At 43.7% G+C, this 16,759-nt stretch overlaps 3 long non-coding RNA genes across 3 annotated transcripts; 2 read left to right on the top strand and 1 right to left on the bottom strand.

Moving 5' to 3' along the window:
* Positions 1 to 7,701: 7,701 nt before the first annotated feature.
* On the top strand, positions 7,702 to 8,518 carry LOC144990373 (uncharacterized). The gene is made up of 2 exons (XR_013654360.1): positions 7,702 to 7,916; positions 8,376 to 8,518. It is a non-coding gene; the product is annotated as an uncharacterized LOC144990373 (long non-coding RNA).
* Positions 8,519 to 8,842: 324 nt separating this feature from the next.
* On the bottom strand, positions 8,843 to 10,030 carry LOC144990368 (uncharacterized). Its single transcript, XR_013654355.1, has 3 exons — positions 9,507 to 10,030; positions 9,290 to 9,377; positions 8,843 to 9,212 (listed from the first exon to the last, which is right to left on the bottom strand). It is a non-coding gene; the product is annotated as an uncharacterized LOC144990368 (long non-coding RNA).
* A 1,970-nt stretch (positions 10,031 to 12,000) lies between these two features.
* On the top strand, positions 12,001 to 12,763 carry LOC144990369 (uncharacterized). The gene is made up of 2 exons (XR_013654356.1): positions 12,001 to 12,425; positions 12,513 to 12,763. It is a non-coding gene; the product is annotated as an uncharacterized LOC144990369 (long non-coding RNA).
* Positions 12,764 to 16,759: the final 3,996 nt, after the last annotated feature.

Raw genomic sequence — 16,759 nt, forward strand, 5'->3', positions numbered from 1 at the left:
TTATTCTTTATTAATTTCTCTAGTTTATTCATGTAGATTTATTGTATTTCTGTGTTCTTGCTCTTAGATCATTTTGTTAACTTTTTTCCATGTTCAGAACAAGTTGAAGATAGAGAAAATTAAAGCTTTTATTTAAAAAAAAATTCATTTCCAGAAAGAACCTTAACATTCATTAATGAATGAATGGAAACATTAAAAGCATTGTTACTCTTATCACTGTTAAATACATATTTGTCCAAATTAGCTTCACTGACTTTGAGTTTGAAAATTGTAAAGTTACTTTTTTTTTTTTTTTGTTAAACCAGTAAACTGAAACCTAATCTTTATTCTGGATTTTGCTTCATTAATGCTCACAGGAACAGCAATTGAACTGATAAACTTAGCCAAATTCTGGAGCGGATGGGAGATTTTGCTGAAGAGCCTGTCTGTGGAGATGGTTTGCAGCTGCTATCCCACAGCCTCCACCTGCTATGAGATCTTGAAAACTCCCAGGTCATTACAAAGACTACACATCTTTCAGATGTGATCTCCTTGCCTGTATCCAGACATGTCATCCAGGATTTGGGCTCCTGGAAATTCTTGGGTTTTTATGTTCATAAAAATTTTGTTACCAGGAATTTTGTTGCAGCATTGAATGTTTTACTCTTGTTAAAAAAACATTGAGTTTTTGCTCTCAAATAAACCACTGATTCAAAAAGATGTTAATGTACTTTTATTTTATTTTTTGTAACGACATGTTTTTGTGGTAACAATGGAATTTTTTTGTAAGGAATTTGTCCACATTAGTGTTCATCTAAAACTGGCATATGACAAAACTTTGGAGACGGATTAAAAAAAACACTAATAACCAATTAACTGATCTAATCTTTTTACATTTTTAAACCATTTCTCAGCTTTCTCCACTGGCCTCTTGTTTTTTTTTTTTTTTTTCACAACTGAACAGCTGCAATGTAAACATTTCAGCCAAAGGAGTCTGATTCAGCTCTTGGGTCAACTGCACTTCTTAAAGCTGCCATCTGTTCATCTGTCAGTGGGCACAATGCTGTTCGGCACAATGACGTCTGACTGGTCCTGATTAGGAAGTCCACTCTCCTCCCACGTAACCCTTGTGTTTTCCTATGACCCCACCCTTACATTAATGTGTTCTCCCTACCATGATAAAGGTGAAGAGGATTTCATGTAATCCATGGTCACCAGTGAAGATCACAAATATTGAAGAAAAAAGGTTCAGAGCACTGTTTAGTGGTTTCTAGATCAGTGGTCCCCAACCTTTATTGTGACACGGACCGGTATGTTATGTGGTGGACACACGCTGCAGCAACGCTGCAATAAAGGCAGAGACACGTGATAAGACGTACTCAGCGCTTTTATTTTGACACGTTGAACATTGTACATTGCAAAGGTGTTGTCATCCTCTCCCATTCCCACACTCATGGTGCTAAAGAGAAGTAAACATAACAGGAAGAAATAACTAAGGGTGAAACAACATAACTGCCAGAGGAAAGGACACGTGGGCAAAAAGAAACAACCTTGGTCAACCCTATTTGAGCTGAGTTCCTCAGCCTGCAGAACTCCGACAGCAGACCAAACGTGCACGTGACCGACACTACAGTACTACAAAATAATGACTTGCATGAAAACTCTGGTATTTTCCAAACATAACGATAAACAGGAATTATGACATGAGCTACGTCCTCTGCCCGCATCACTCCCTGGTCGCTATTATAACATTTCAACGTGCCTTCAAAATAAGGGCATGGAAAATCCGACTGACTACAATGCTGAATGGTTGGAGGGAATCTCCCGTTGGGATAAATCTGAATTTTAAGTAGGACTCCTGATACTGTCTATTAAATGTAGCTTTCTTTTTTTGGGAGTGGAATGCTCCTCTTCTGTCTGCTGGCTGGGCCTTTTCCCCTTGGCAAAGAAACTTTCCAAAAACATTTGTTTTTTTACTCATTTTGCTAGTTCCTGGGTTTTATTTTATCCGTATCCTATTACGTGACTGAGACGAGCGCATTGGCTGCGTCAAGAGTAACATAGACGGATGGAACAGAGAATGGGGCAATTTTCAAAATAAAAGATCTTTCAGATTCCGAAATTAATAAAACGGAAGTCATTTTCTGTGTGGCCCGGTACCAAATGACGTACCGGTCCGCGGCCCGGGGGTTGGGGACCGCTGCTCTAGATGTCCCAACGTTAAAGTGCCTAGGATAGCACAAGGGTTAATATGCAGAATCTCCATGTCCTGCAAGCCACAGAAATAAATAAATGGTAAAGAGCAAATAAACTGTCGTGTTATTTAAACTGAGGGAAGCAAATAAGGGTCCAACTGTTTGCTTGTTAGGGCGCTTTATTCGAACATTCGTTAGACAGCCTTCTACATGTGTGTCTCTCGGTCTAGCCACGCTTCCCGCTGCCCCACACCGCTGTGACGTCATAACAATGCGACCCTGTAGTTCTTTAACAGAATTATGTTTAACCAATGGCATAACACCACATCTCCCCTTTTTGAAATAGAACAAACAATCATTAGACTATCATTGTTTAACAACCCTCACAAGGAACTCTGCATTAAGGTTGAAGAGTGTTTCTATAGAAAGTAGTTATAAAAAAAACACAACTACAAAACATTCTTTTTCTCCAACATCCCTGAAAATGTTTCATATTCAAACAATCTATAAGTCCAGTCTGGTTGGTTTTATAACAGCTCTCCCAGACCTGGTTCTGGGGGTAGATGTCAGTTCAGATGAGTTCGGGATCAGCGACTCTGGTGGTTGTTGTTCTGGAGCACAGCCTGAAACCCGTTGCTCTGTGTCGCTCTGGCTCTGTTCGTGTAAAGTCTTCATGGCAACAAGGTGACGTCGATTTCTCCTTACTGTCCCATGAGGTCCTTCAACCATGTATGAGCGAGGGGTTGTGTGTCTGCTCACCACAGCTCCACTTGATCCTAAATCTGGTATCCATACTTCTTGTCCTGGAACAAGTTGGTGAAGGTTCCGTGCTCGATGGCGCTGATTAAATATCTGTGCATCTTTCATCCTCTTCTCGGTCTCCTTATGTGAAACAGCCTCCATGTCGGGAAGAGCAGGTTTTAGAAGAGCTGGAAGTGTCGGCACTGTGGTGCGAAGCCTCCTCCCCATGAGAAGCTGAGCAGGGCTGTATCCGTTCTGCAGTGGAATAGCTCTGTATGCGAGCAGTGCAAGATAGGGATCAGCAGCTTTCTTCAGGAGTTCTTTTATGGTCTTGACTGCTCTCTCAGCCTCACCATTACTCTGAGGATGTTTGGGACTGCTGGTGATGTGATGGAATCCATACGATTGTGCAAACTCTGCAAAAACAGCTCCAGAGAATTGAGGCCCGTTGTCTGTCACCAGCTGCTCTGGAATGCCGTGGCGTGCAAAGATAGATTTTAAATGGTGAATCACATTTGCAGACTTTGTGGTTGAAAGCAAAGCAATTTCCACAAATCTGGATGTATAATCAACTACCAGCAGGTAAGTTTTAGCTCCCAGCATGAACAAATCTGCTCCCAGTTTTTGCCACGGTCTTCCTGGGTACTGGGTTGGCAACAACGGTTCTGCAGGATTATACCTCTCTTTACTGCAGATCCGGCAGTAGAGAACTAACTCATTTATCTGTTGGCTTAATCCAGGCCACCACACCGACTGCCGTGCACGTTCCCTGCATTTCACGACTCCTTGGTGACCTTCATGCAGTGTTGTGAGCACCCCATTTCTCAGTGAAGAAGGGATAACAAGCCTGTCACCCTTAAGCAGCAGTCTATCCTGTACTGAGAGTGATGCTCGTTCCGCCCAGTAGGGTCTGATTGCTGGTTCACCGTTGTAGTGAGTCGGCCATCCTTGCTCACAGAGTTGCATCACACGTGCACACACACTGTCCTGTTGCAGCTCTTGTTTCAGGTGATCCAAATAGAAGGTGCTTGCTGGTAGGTTCTCCATTATCCTGTCCACATATATGTTTGTGTCCTCCAGCAACTCCTTGTCATCCGGTGTTTCATTATTCAACAGGGGAGCACGTGATAGCATGTCTGCCGTCCACAAGCTCTTTCCTGGCACATGCGATATGGAGTAGGAATAACGCATACGGCGCATTTTAAACCGTTGAATGCGTGGAGGAAGGGCATCCAGTTGCTGGGACCCTAACAAACTCAGGAGAGGTTTGTGGTCAGTCTCCATCTGGAAGTGCTTGCCTATCAGGAAGTTTCTGAACCTTTCACAAGCCCAAGTGAGTGCTAAGGCTTCTTTTTCTATTTGGGCGTATCTCTGCTCTGTTGGCGTGAGAGAGCGTGAGATATAAGCCACAGGACGCCAATCGCTGCCCCATTTTTGGAGTAGGACGCTCCCTAGTCCATACGACGATGCATCTGCTGAGACTTTACTGTCCCGGTTTGGATCATACATGGCCAACACTGGAGGTGAAGCCAAGGAATCTTTTAAACCTTGAAATGCTTGAGCCTGGTCAATCCCCCACACCCAGTGGTTCTTTTTAGAAAGAAGATCTCTCAGGGGTTTGTCTCTTTCTGCCAGCTGAGGGATGAACTTTCCAAGCTGATTAACTGTTCCTAGAAAACTCCTCAGTTCAGAAACATTTGTTGGTTCTCTCATTTTTTTCACCGCTTCTGTCTTGCTTGGATCAGGACTAATGCCATTGGCTGAGATGACATGTCCTAAGAAGATCACCTCCTGCTTTGACAGCTCACATTTTTCCACATTCAGTGAAATGCCTGCCTCCTGCAGCCTTTTAAGCACAACATGTAGGCGAGTGTCATGTTCTTCCTGTGTTCTGCCCCAAACCAACACATCGTCCATGTGACAAACCACACCTTCCAGACTGTTAATGACTTCTGACATTCTGTTCTGGAAATGTTCAGGAGCAGAAGCAATGCCAAAGGGTAGCCTCCTAAAATAGTAACGGCCAAAAGGTGTAATAGAGGTGGTGTATTTGGCTGACTCTTCTGTAAGGGGAATTTGCCAAAATCCCATATTAGCATCCAATTTGCTGAAAATCCTGGCTCCAGCCAATTTGCGTAGTGTCTCTTCCACTGATGGCAGGATGTATTTTTCTCGACACACAGAAAGGTTGAGGTGTGTGAGATCAACGCAAATACGCACCTTGTCTGTTTTCTTTTTGGGTACCACCACCATGCCAGAACACCAGTCTGTTGGCCCCTCTATTTTGGTTATCACACCTAAGTCTTCCATGCGGGACAGTTCCTGCTTCACTTTGTCCATGAGCGGCAATGGAACTCTCCGAGGTGTCTTTAATGAGAAGGGCTGAGCATCTGGTCTTAACTTGATGTTGTATGGCTGCTTCACTTCACCAAGACCGCTGCACAGTTTTGGGTAGCTGACTTTTAGTGTTTCGATGCTGAGAGTGTCTATTCGAGTAACTAACTCCAACTTGTGAATAGCAGGTCTTCCCAGCAATGCTGTGTGCAGGTGTTTCAGGATGTACACATCCTCCCTTGCTTCTTTAGCTCCTTTCCTTAGTCTCATCTCTGTGAACCCGAGGACTTCCAACGGCTTTATTCCCGGTCCAAACAGAGGCTTGGTTGGTTTTTGAAGAGTGGGTGGGCAACTGTCTCTGAAGATCTCTTTGAACACCTGAAGTGGCAAAACTGTGACATCAGCTCCTGTGTCTATTTTGAATGACACACTTCTGTTGTTTATGATGATGTTTACCATCCACGGCTCTCCGTTGCTGGTAACACTGCCGAGGAATAAGGCATTGACATCTTCCTCCACTTCACTCAAAGTCTTCCTATTTTTACACACTCTCATGTAATGTCCCTTTTTTCCACATGCATGACATACTGTTTCATTAGCTGGACACTCACGTTTTGGATGGGGTGATGAGCTGCTGCACTTATGACACTGTGCATTTGGTTTACTGTGTTGAGGCCTCCACGATTTGCTCTGTTTGACATCTGTATGTGATTTGGTTTTAAACTTTCTGCTGCTTTTGTGCACCCTGTCAACACATTTAGCATCTCCTGGCTGTTTCCTGGTGTCACCTTGCAGTGAAGATTGCTGCCTTTTCACTTCCTCGCTCTGTCTTGCCATGTTAATAGCTTTATCCAGCGTAAGATCCGGGTCTAGCTGCATGCGTTCAGACAGGCGTTTATCTGACAAACCGACCACCAGTCGATCCCGTATGAGCTCATCATGAAGTGTCCCATAGCCACAGGGTTCTGCTAATGCATACAGTGCAGTAACAAAGGCATCCACAGTCTCATTTTCTTCTTGCTTTCTCATGTTGAATTTTGCACGTTCATAGATAACGTTTTTCTTCACTATGAAAAATGCTTGGAAGCCATCTCTCACCCCTTGATACGTCCCTCGTCGGTCTGCAGGTATGTTCAGTCCACGCATGACGTCATAAGCTTCATCACCCATGCAGTATATCAACGTATTTATTTGATTTTCCTCCGTGCTTGCATTCAGGTTACTGGCAATGCGAAATCTTTCAAACCTTCTTATCCACTTTTCCCACTCTTGCGGCTTTGAAAAGTCGAAAGGCTCCGGAGGTTGTAGATTGAAGGTGGCGCTCGGCCCCGCCGGCACTCGCTGCGCGTTCTCGTCTGCCATGTTCGAAATCGGCTTTTTTTTTCCTCTAACAACTTAACAGGACTTCTGACACCATGTCGTGTTATTTAAACTGAGGGAAGCAAATAAGGGTCCAACTGTTTGCTTGTTAGGGCGCTTTATTCGAACATTCGTTAGACAGCCTTCTACATGTGTGTCTCTCGGTCTAGCCACGCTTCCCGCTGCCCCACACCGCTGTGACGTCATAACAATGCGACCCTGTAGTTCTTTAACAGAATTATGTTTAACCAATGGCATAACACCACATAAACCAACATCACAAGGTACTCCATATATTTGTATATACCTCCATGTTTTCTGGTTCGGGAATGGGATGACGTGCACGACTCATGTTACTCTCTGTTCTTAAAGGATGATTATCCCAACCACTGCAGAAAGTGTCCAGGTAATCTTGTAGACGTGGTAAGAACACAGTGGCAGCAGAAGAGGTGTTGTACACTCGCAATGCTGAGGAAGCCCTCTTCTTCAGGGTGAAGGAGGTCACTGTAGCACGTGCAGCTCACAGCAACCCGCAGATCTCTGCAGAGCCGCTCAATCCTGGGTGATTATAAACAGTGATTCAGTAAATAGAGTATTCCATTAAAAGTCTTTTGTAGGAAATTTTTAGGAGAATTTTCAAAAATGTTTGAGTCTGTTTGGAACACGTGAAAACATTCCTGAAAAGCAAAGACCTGCTGAACTACCCGCAATTCAGAATAAAGGTTAAAAGAATTCAGAATCTGATGGAACAGAAAAACGTCCACAATATGCTTTTATTGTCTTCGTCCATTGTAAAATAAAATTGAAGCTAACAAACCGCTCAGCTTTTAGCTACCTCAACGTTAACCATTTTACGTTTGTCTCCTGAATTACCAGATGCAAAAGTCACCGGCGCAGGGGGCGGCGGCGGAGAGGCCGGCGGCGGAGGGGCCGGCGGCGCCGAGGCCGGAGGGGCCGGCGGCGGTGAGGCCGGCGGCGGAGGGGCCAGCGGCGGTGAGGCCAGCGGTGCCGAGGCCGGCAGCGGTGAGGCCGGCGGCGGTGAGGCCGGCGGCGGAGGGGCCGGTGGCGGTGAGGCCAGCGGTGCCGAGGCCAGCGGTGCCGAGGCCGGCAGCGGTGAGGCCGGCGGCGGTGAGGCCGGCGGCGCCGAGGCCGGCGGCGGAGGGGCCGGTGGCGGTGAGGCCAGCGGTGCCGAGGCCAGCGGTGCCGAGGCCGGCAGCGGTGAGGCCAGCAGCCCAGAGACCGCCACTGCAGTGGCATAGTGCAACGAATCGAGCCAGGGAGGACCGGAGGCAGTCTGCTGCCAATAGAGTGAGTTCTAAGTCTTTGCTCCAAAACATGACGTTTCTCTTTAACCAAAGTACATTTTAAGAACGATGCATTCGTTATAACATACTCAGTATACTGTATGAAGTTTCAATACTTTTTGAGTGTTTCTCAATGAAAATGCTTTTCATCAGTGCATCCTTTCCACATTCAAAACACCGCATTTCTCCACAATATATATTTATAATATATATATAAGTACAATTTATAGTTACAAATACTCTTTTGAAATTGACTTCAAATGAAAACAGACACTTGCAATTTAACCTTTTTAGAGTAATCATCATGAAACTGTTTTCCATCTAGCACACTGACTTATGTAAATGCTTAGTATAGGCACAAAGTTTAAAATTTCACGTCATTTTTCTTATTATAACAATTTTATACACACAGATTGGTTGCAGTTTTTCCCAGTGAAGTCAAATGTTTTTTTTCTGTTGTCAGGTTCTCCTGGTGAGGCTTCTGGCTCTAGTCCGATCCCCAAGAGCAAGGGCCCGCCTGATACGAATTTATGGGCCCCTGTGACCAGATTTTGGGGGGGGGGGATTTAAAGAAAAATGTAATAAGAATAAAGAAGAGAACAAAAAGTGTTGCTGATGTGTTTTTCTATTTTTTTCATTTTGCATTTGATATTTTTTTCCTCCATTAGGTAAATTTTGAAGAACATTTTAAAAATCTTTTACACAACACAAAATCCCCAACCAACTGTCTGTAAGGGACATCCCTGGTAGGGGGTACTGGGCCCTTGGCAGCGGTATTTGCAAAGTTCTACTGGCCTCTTTATGCATCTGAGTGTCCACACTCCCCAGATCCAACGCCCGATAAAATTAACTTTCCACGTGTCGCTGATGAGGATGCTGAAATTCTAGGGAAACCCATCACTATGGCAGAAGTCTCTGAGGCCCTTGCTGGTTAACTGGATTGAGTGTTCCCAGTTTCTGCTTGACTGAGCTCACCTGATCCAGGTGACCAGTTATAAATGCAGCGGGGTTAGCTGCAAAGCAGACGGTAAGAAGACAATTTAATCATCTTCATTTTCAGGGATCATCTCAGAAAGAATCAACAGATGTTTCAAAAGCCAAGAGAGGAAGAAAGACGCTGCTAATTACACGAGGAAAATAGTGAAGGAGGCCTGAATGGACGGCGTGTGTGGACTCACCGCGATGGAAGTCATGATGCCCTGTTGGTGGCGCCCCAAACCCCTGCCTTCCTGCCAGCTGTAACATTTTACTCCCAATATTGTTGCTCGTCAAGCCATCTTTTGTGGGCTGTTCGTAGTTTCTGTTGATCAGAAATGACAGGATGAGATCAAAGCTCTCAGATGATGCTCGCAGTGACACTCGCCAGTTTTAACTTACACAACTGGAGCTGAAGCTTGATAGAATTTCCTTTTTCAGTGACGCCATATTTCCCCCTTCTTTCTGCAGCTCTGTCTATGTATTTCAGCTGTGGACAAAAAACCTTCATTACAGACATTCCTGCAGTGATAAATATGCACAACAAGTTCTGGTTCTGTGCAAAGGTCACAAGAGGTGACATATTGACACATGACTACTGTGTGTATTTCTAACTCACCCATAATGTGAAGAACATTCCTCTCAGTGGAAGCAGTGATGCTGTGCTTTGGATTGAAGGATGGCTGGGATGTCGGGTTGGTGGTTGAGATACGAAGGACTTCACAGAGATGGCTATCTGTCATTCTGGACCTCAGTCTGCTTTTGTTCTGATGTAACAGAGAAAATGTTTGTTCACATATGTATGTTGAGCCGAACAGGCTGATCATTCTCTTTCCGTGGCGTCTCATCAGAGGAAACTTGGCATGATCCAAACTCTGATAGAAGTCAGGGAGGGAGAGAAGCTGATATTGACTCTTCAGAGAATCATCACATTGCATTTCAATCAGCTCTAACTGCAGACTCTCCTCCACCTCTTCTGCCTCCACCAGGAAGGGGCTCGAGAACAGCTTGATTTGTTTTTCAATGACAGAAAAATCTTGAAAACGCTGGTTGAATTCCGTCATGAGAGATGTAATTACAGAAGCATATTTCTCCTTTTTAGCAGAAAGATCTGCCTTTGGAAAAGCAGACTTGATTTCAGACAACGCAGGGAAGTGTGCAGCGTTAAAGCTTCGTATTTGTGTCTCAAACAGGCGGAGTTTTACACAGAAGGCTTTCATGTGCGCATACAGATGGGACACCAGCTGTTCTTTGCCTTGTAGGTTCTTGTTCAGTATATTCAGATGATGAGTGAGATCAACTAAAAATGCAGGGTCTGCCAGCCACAGAGGGTCACTCAGTTTATGAAGAGGTCGGCCCTTCTCTTTCAAAAACTTGTCGATTTCTGATCTCAGCGGAAAAAAACGCTGCAGTAAAGAGCCGCGGCTGAGCCAGCGTACTTCGGAGTAGTAGAGGACATCCCCGTATAGCATCCACGTCAGATAAGAAAGCTTGAAATTCCCTGTGGTACAGTCCTCTAGCTCGAATTATGTTGACAGTTTTTACAACAGTGTTCATCACATCGCCCAGCTGGATAGTCTTGGCACACAGTGCTTCTTGGTGGATTATACAGTGCATCCTAACAGCCTCACCTCCACTCTCTTGTACCTTGTTGCACACCATGGATGCCATTCCTTTGCGCTCACCCATCATGGCTGGGGCTCCATCCGTTGTTACTCCACAGAGCTTGTCCCATTTAAGCCCCATCTTTTCAACTGCCTCTGACACCACATCAAAAATATTTTCACCCGTCGTTCTGCCTTTTAGGCTCATCAGATCAAGCAGCTCCTCCGTATAGCAAAAATTATCATTGACTCCCTGCAAAAAAATTCAAAGCTGTGCGGTGTCTGTGACGTCTGTGCTCTCATCGCACGCTATCGAGTAAAAATCAAAAGCACAAGCTTTCTCTCTCAGCTGAAGTTTCAGGTTAGCTGACAAGTCCTCGATTCTCCGCACCACCGTATTTCTGGATAAGCTCACGTTGTTGAAATCCTGCACTTTCTCTGGGCACATTACTTCTGTGACTTTGATAAGGCACTGCTTTATGAAGTCCCCGTCTGAGAACGGTTTGCCCTGCTGGGCAATAAGTTGTGCGACTTCATAGCTTGCTGCTGTGGCGTTTTCCTGTATTTTGTTAGCACGAAAGAAAACTGTTGTTGGGCTTGCAGGCTAGCTGCCATCTGTTTGAATTTCTGTGCTCTTTCGGCACCTGTGTATGAAGCGTAGCTGCTTTGATGCTTGGTCTCATAGTGCATTTTATTCTTTCATCACGGCAACATCTTCAGTGCAAATCAAACAGACACACTTTCCGTTGATTTCCTTGAAAAAGTCATTTTCCCACCGTGTTTGGAATTTCCTACATTTGGAATTTCCTACACTCCCTTGCAATCTTTCGTTTCGGCGTGGCCATTTCGTGTGAATCGCGGTAAGCAGCTTCACTTGTAACCTGTAGTACAGGACCAGTTGAGTTGTCAATCAATCTGGCTAAACTGGAGAGCTGTTCGTGTCCCGTACACCACACAACTCTCAGTGAGCAGGAGGCAGAAAGAGAGAGAAACTACAGGTGTAATATTTTTTCCAGCACAACAAGCCCATTTGGTTTGATAACGCCAACATCGAACATTGCACAGGCATCATCAACATCTACTCCTTCCACACTTAGGGTGCAACAACAAGAAACAAACATAACAGGAAGAATAAACTAAGGTGAAACTACAAAACTGCCATTTGCAAAGAAACGTGGGCAAACAGAAACGCTCATACTGAGCCCTAATTAGATCAGGGGATCGATTCCCACAATCCCCTGCTGCTACAGACATAAAATGCACATTTGCTTAATTTTGTTAGTGGAAAACCACCTTTCTGTGACCGACTCCATCTAGTGTTGAAATTGAGAAGTGCAACAGAGTTGAGCTCAAGCGTCATGCGGGCCATTTTCAATTATATTTTCAGAATTGGCTGCGGGCCAATAAAAACGGACCCGCGGGCCGCAGTTTGGACACCCCTGTTTTAGAGAATGAGGAGTGGTCACAGGGAAAACATTGTGGCTAAATGAAATCGGAAGATTCACAGGATCAACCTGGGATGCTTTTGGGGCAGAGGAGGACATGGTCACGTGTAGACTTGAATTCCTTCACAGTACAGAATTTGTACAAACATGTCTTAATCCAGCCTGTCCAACTGCAAAAAGAAGATACAAAGTACACTGTATTTATTGATAACACATTTACCTATACTTATTTAGCAAACTGTTTGCTTGTTTTTACTGTTACTGTAACAGAAACGTTAGTTCAGGGCTGGCCAACCCTGGTCCTCAAGAGCCTCAACCCTGCATGTTTTCCATTTCTCCCTGACCAGCTTGCTGCTGATTAGCTGACTCAATTCATTCCACATCCTGATTGACTGAACACACCTGATTTAGATAGTCACCATCCAGCAGTCCAGGCCTACTTAAGGAGCTCCTGGACCAGTATTCATCGCCAGTCTGTTGCCCCTGATGGTGCTGATTTTGGCCTCACGTCTAGTTCATGTCAAGCTACCTTGTTCCAAGCCTGCACCTAATTTATCTTATTTTACCTGTCTCCAGGAAACCCCAAGCCACGAGTGGTCGCCTGAATCAGCCGTTGTCTGGAAACCTCACTCAGTCTGCTTCATCCGGTGTCACCGCGAGCCTCTGCCGATCATCCAACCTCCCGGATCTCTACCGATGCTGCCGACTCCAAACCCTACTGACGGATCCACCAGTGACGCCACAGAAACCAGCCTCTCGTATTGTGGCCCTCACGGAACCTGCTCACTCCCTAACTTTGCTGACAATTAAATCCGCTTACTCACCACGCAGCTCTCTCCTGTGTTTTCTTTCGGGTTCCAGCATCTGGGTCTCAAATGTTCTATAGCCATGACACTTTATAGTTCCTTTTTTGGTGTTTTGCTTTAAGTTGTCCTTCCCTTGTCCCTATTACCCTTAAATTGCATAAAATCAGAAACTGTGTTGAACGTATTCTTCAGTATCTAAATCATAATTTAATCCAGGTTTGAGCAGTCCAGGTCCAGCAGGTTTTGAACAGGACCCGGTCTAAGGTGATCTTAGTGGGAAAAATGCAGTGGATTGTTCCTTTAATGCATTCGCAAACCGGAAGCTGTGAATCGGAAGCCAACTTCAGCGTCGTAAAAAGCTTTAGGTGAATTTTGAAGTAAATTTTAAAAACAGTTTACACAACACAAAATCACCAACCAACTCTTGTCAACAAAAATGACTTAAAGCCCCCCTAACTGTTTAAATGAAACAAGCCGTCTATTACAATCTGCCATTTGCAGGAAAACTTTTTTTTTTTCAAAACCGAAAAAAAGAGGCAAAAGTTAAAACGGGGAAAACAAGCTCCAGATAAAGTGTAATGAGAAAGTATGGGCATCCCTGATAATTTACAAGATTTTTCTTCATAAAGCATTGGTTGTTCGGATAATCAATTTCAGTTTAATATATCATATAGCAGATGAACACAATGATATTTGAGAAGTGAAATGAAGTTTATTGGATTTAAGGAAACTGCTATAATTACTTAAACAAAAAGAGGCAGGTGTGTAAATGTGGGCCCCCAAACAGAAACCTGCCATCAGCATTTAGTAGATCCTCCTTTTGTAGAAATGACAGCTTCCTATAGCTTCCAATATGGACCTGGATTCTGGTTGAAGGTATTTTGGACCATTCCTCTTTGCAAAACATCTCCAGTTCAGTCAGATTTGATAGCTTCCAAGCATTGGACAGCCCGCTTTAAATCCCACCACAGATTTTCAATAATCTTCAGGTCTGGGGACTGAGATGGCTATTCCAGAACATTGTACTTGTTCCTCTGCATGAATGCCTTTGTGGAATTAGAGCAGTGTTTAGGGTCATTGTCCTGTTGAAGTATTCAGCGTAACTTCAACTTTGTCACTGATTATTGAAATTTTTATGTAAGAATCTGCTGATACTGACTGGAATCCATGTCTCCTTCGACTAAGACCAGATTTCCAGTACCTGCACTGGCCGCACAGCCCCGAAGCATGATGGAACCGCCACCAAATTTGACCGTGGGTAGTAAGTGTTTGTCTTGGAATGCTGTGTTCTTTGTTACCGCCCCTTGTTATGTCCAAATAACTCCATTTTAGTTTGATCAGTCCAGAGCACCTTATTCCAAAATGAAGCTGACTTATCCAAATGTGCTTTAGCATACCTCAAGTGACTCTGTATGTGGCATGTGCGCAGAAGAGCCTTCTACCGCATTACTCTTCCATACAGCATCTCCTCGTGCAAAGTGCGCTGAATGGTTGAACGATGCACAGTGACACCATCTGCAGCCAGATCACGTTGTAGGTCTTTGGAGCTGGTCTGAGGGTTGAGTTTGATTGTTTTCACCATCCTTTGCCTCTGCCTATCTGAGATTTTTCTGGGCCGGCCACTCTGGGCCTTTGCTTGAACTGTGCCTGTGGTCTTCCATTTTCTTACTATATTCCTCACAGTGGAAATTGACAGCTAAAATCTCTTAACAGGCTTTTCCCTTCACCTAAACTACGATGTTGAACAATCTTTGTTTTCAGGTCATCTGACAGCTGTTTTGAGATGCAAAGTGGAGAAAAACTTGCTCTTGGCCACCTTAAATACCTCCTCTCATGATTGGCTTCCCATGTGTATGTAGGTCAAGGGTCAATGGCAGGGCAAGGCAAGGCAAGTTTATTTATATAGCACATTTCCTGTACAGAGACAATTCAAAGTGCTTTACATGAAAAATTAAAAGAACAATTAAAAACAAATAGTAAAAATGTGATCATTAAAATAGAGTTAAAAGATAGTAAACCAGATTTGAATTTAAAACAAGCATAGATAAACAGTGCGGACATAAACTTTTGAATACAAAGTAACTAAATGCAGCTGAGAACAGGTAAGTTTTTAACCCGGATTTAAAGACACTAAGTGTTTCAGCAGATCTGATGTTTTCTGGAAGTCTATTCCAGATCTGTGGAGCATAGAAAGTGAATGCAGCTTCTCCATGCTTAGTTCTGGCCCTAGGGACTGATAAAAGACCGGATCCAGAAGAGCAGAGAGGTCTGGCTGGTACACACTGGGTCAGGAGGTCAGCCATGTATTTTGGTGCTAAACCATTCAAAGCTTTATAAACCAGTAGCAGAACTTTAAAGTCTATCCTCTGACAGACAGGTAGCCAGTGCAAAGACCTCAGAACTGGACTAATGTGGTCCACTTTCTTGGTCCTTGTGAGAACCCGGGCAGCAGAGTTCTGAATAAGCTACAATTTCCTGATGGATTTTTTTGGTAGTGCTGTAAACACACTCTTACAGTAATCAAGTCGACTAAAGATGAAAACATGCACTAGTTTCTCCAGGTCCTGCTTAGACATCAGATCTTTAATCCTTGAGATATTTTTGAGATGATAATAGGCTGATTTTGTACCTGCCTTAATGTGTCTATCAAAATTTAGGTCTGTGTCTATCAATACACTCACGTTTTTGGCCTGGCTCTATAATGATGTCCAACCTTTTTTCTTTAGCCCCAAAGACAATGACCTCAGTTTTGTTTTTGTTTAGCTGAAGTAAATTATGGCACATCCAGTCATTAATGTCCTCAATTCATTTCCCAGGGGCTTTTACAGGGACTCGGTCGCCTGGTGTCAGTCTAATATATATCTGTGTATCATCTGCATAACTATGGTAGCTAATGTTGTTGTTCTTTATCACTTGTGCCAGTGGGAGCATGTAGATGTTAAATAGAAGTGGTCCCAGGATGGAGCCTTGGGGTACTCCGCATGTAATTTTTTACTGGCTCAGAAGTGAAGTTACCAATGGACACAAAATATTTCCTGTTTTCTAAGTACGTTTTGAACCAGTTTAATACTGGCCCAGTGAGACCCACCCAGCTTTCCAGTCGTCTGAGTAGTATTGCATGGTCGACTGTATCAAACGCAGTACTGGGATCCAGTAGAACTAGCACAGACATATTCCCACTGTCTGTATTCAAACGTATGTCATTAATCACTTTGATCAGGGCCGTTTCAGTGCTGTCATTCTGTCTGAAGCCTGACTGGAAGGCATCATAGCAGGTATTTTTTATTAGGAATTCATTTAGCTGATGGAAAACAGCTTTTTCAATGATCTTGCTTAAAAATGGCAGGTTTGATATCGGTCTATGGTTGTTCATTTGAGTTTTGTCTAGACTTTCCTTTTTTAGAAGAGGTTTAATTACAGCTGTTTTCAGTGGATCTGGGAAAACGCCAGATGTTAACGACAAGTTGATAGTCAGGAGCAGGTCTGGTTCCAATGTCTTTGAGACCTTTTTGAAAAAGCTTGTGGGTAGAATATCCAGACAGCAAGAGGAGGAGTTCAGTTGCGATAGAACGTCCAGCAGTTCTTTGCTGTTTATGGGTTGAAACTGAGCCATTGGATTAATACTGGTTTCTAGTGGATAGGGTTCACTTGTAGTTGATGAAACTATGGTTTGTCTAGTGTTTTTGATTTTGTCCCTGAAGAATTTGGCAAAGTCATTACAGCCTTTGATGGAGTAAAATTCTGGTGCCACTGTCACAGGGGGTTTTGTCAACCTGTCAACTATATTAAATAGGACCCGAGCATTATGGGAGTTTTTGGTAATAATTTCAGAAAAATAGGACTTTCTTGCATTGCACAGTTGTAAATTATATAAGTGAAGTTTCTCTTTATAAATGTTATAATGTACCTGTAGTTTAAATTTTCTCCGTTTCCGTTCAAATTTCCGACATTCTCTTTTTCCATTGTTTACAATAATGGAATTTCTCCATGGAGATTTTTTCCTACCGGAGATCACCT

The sequence above is a fragment of the Oryzias latipes genome, assembly GCF_053564925.1.
Source record: "Oryzias latipes strain Hd-rR chromosome 1 unlocalized genomic scaffold, Olatipes_Hd-rR_3.1 chr1_Y".
NCBI classification, from domain to species: domain Eukaryota; kingdom Metazoa; phylum Chordata; class Actinopteri; order Beloniformes; family Adrianichthyidae; genus Oryzias; species Oryzias latipes.